This window comes from Physeter macrocephalus, chromosome 2 (assembly GCF_002837175.3).
Source record: "Physeter macrocephalus isolate SW-GA chromosome 2, ASM283717v5, whole genome shotgun sequence".
NCBI classification, from domain to species: domain Eukaryota; kingdom Metazoa; phylum Chordata; class Mammalia; order Artiodactyla; family Physeteridae; genus Physeter; species Physeter macrocephalus.
Window position 1 is genome coordinate 19,722,563 of NC_041215.1, and position 2,018 is coordinate 19,724,580.

At 37.0% G+C, this 2,018-nt stretch overlaps 1 protein-coding gene and 1 long non-coding RNA gene across 2 annotated transcripts in view; one reads left to right on the plus strand and one right to left on the minus strand.

The window, feature by feature from the left end:
• LOC129391650 (uncharacterized) overlaps positions 1 to 2,018 on the plus strand; it is a 20,571-nt gene that overhangs the window by 9,602 nt on the left and 8,951 nt on the right. The gene's annotated exons all lie outside the window — the stretch shown is intronic.
• ZNF557 (zinc finger protein 557) overlaps positions 1 to 2,018 on the minus strand; it is an 11,167-nt gene that overhangs the window by 3,889 nt on the left and 5,260 nt on the right.

Below are 2,018 nucleotides of genomic sequence, written 5' to 3' on the forward strand. Positions count from 1 at the left end.
GCGCGCCCGGAGCCTGTGCTCCGCAACGGGAGAGGCCACAGCAGAGGGAGGCCCGCATACCACAAAAAAAAAAAAAAAAAAAAAAAAAAAAATTAGTTCAGAAATGTCACCAAACAACACCAACAGCAACAAGTAACGACAAGCCTTGGGGATGGGGGAATCTTTGATTTATGGAATTGCCATATTATAATATTCCAAATGTACAGTTTTCAACAAAATAATTATGAGGCATGCAAAGAAACAAAAAAAGCATGGCCCATTACAGGAAAAGAAAATTAATAGAAACTGTCCCCTAGGAAGGAACTTAGTAGACAAAGACTTCAGATCAGCTATTTCTAGTATGCTCAAAGAGTTAAAGGAAACCACATTCAAAGAACTAAAGGAAACCGAATTCTCACCAAATATAGACCATCATAAAGAGAGAGAAATTATAAAAAGGAACCAAATAGAAATTTGGGAGTTGACAAGTACAACAACTGAAATGAAAATTCAGTAGAGCAGTTCATTAGCAGACTTGATCTGGCAGGAGGAAGAATCAATGAACCTGAAGATAGATCAATTGATACTGCCAAATCTGAAGATGACAAAGAAAAAAGAAAAAACAACAGAGCATAAGAAACCTTTGGGATACCATCACACATCCAATATGTGCATAATGGGATTCCTTTTATGCAGGAGAGAGAGACAGAGGAGACAGAGAAAGGGGAAGAAAGAGTATTTGAAAAAAATAACGGCCCCCAAAATCCCCCAATTGATGAAAGTCATGAATCTACATATCTAAGAAACTTAAGAAACTCCAAACAGGATAAACTCAAAGAGATCCACACTGAGACACATAATAATCAAACTGTTGAAAGACAAAGACAAAAAGAGTATCCTAAAAGCAGCAAGAGAGAAGAAACTCTTCACATATAAGGGATAATCAATAGGATTAACAGCTGATTTCTCATCAGAAATCATGAAGGACATAAGGCAGTGGAGCGACATATTCAAAGTACTGAAAGAAAAACAAAAAAACCTGTCACACAAGAACTCTATCTCTGGCAAAACTATTCTTCAAGAAAATGAAAAGACAATCCATAGAACTGAAAAAATATTTGTGGACCATATATTTGACAAGGGTCCAGCATTCAGAATATATAAAGAACTCTTACAACTCAGCAACAAAAAGACAAATCAGTCCATCCCTCCCAAAATGGGCAAAGGACTTGAATAAATATTTCTCCAAAGAAGATATACAAATGACAAATAAGTATATGAAAAGATGATTGATCTCATTGTTCTTTAGAGAAATAAAAATAAAACCAACAATGAGATAGATACTACTTTGCACATACAAGGATGACTATAGTAAAAAAAAAAAAAAAGGAAGAAGAGAAAAGAAAAATAAACAAGTGTTGGTGAGGATGTGGAGAACTGAAACTTTCATATATTGTTGTGGGAATGTAAATGGTGCAGCTACTATGGAGAACAGTTTGGAGGGTCCTCAAAAAGTTAACAGAATGACCATATGATTCAGCAATTCCATTCCTAGGTATATGCTCAAGAGAAATGAAAACAAGTGTTCAAGCAAAAATTTATACATGAATGTTTGCAGCAGCCCTATTCACAATAGCCAAAAGGTAGAGACAACTCAGAAGTCCATCAGCTGATAACTGGATACTCAAAAAGTGGTATATACATAAAACAGAATAACATTCAACCATAAAACAAGGAATGAATCCATGCTACAGGATGGCTGAACCTTGAAAACATTATGCTAAGCAAAAGAATCCACACACAAAGGCTATGTATTATATGATTCCATTTAGATGCAATGACTTGAAAAGGAAAATCCATAGGGACAGAGAGTAGATAAATGGTGGCCAGTGGCTGGGGCTAGGCACGATGATTATGGGGTTTATTTTTGGTGTGATAAAAATGTTCTGGAGGTCTTCCCTGGTGGCGCAGTGGTTGAGAGTCTGCCTGCCGATGCAGGGGACACGGGTTCGTGCCCCGGTCCGGGAAGATCCCACATG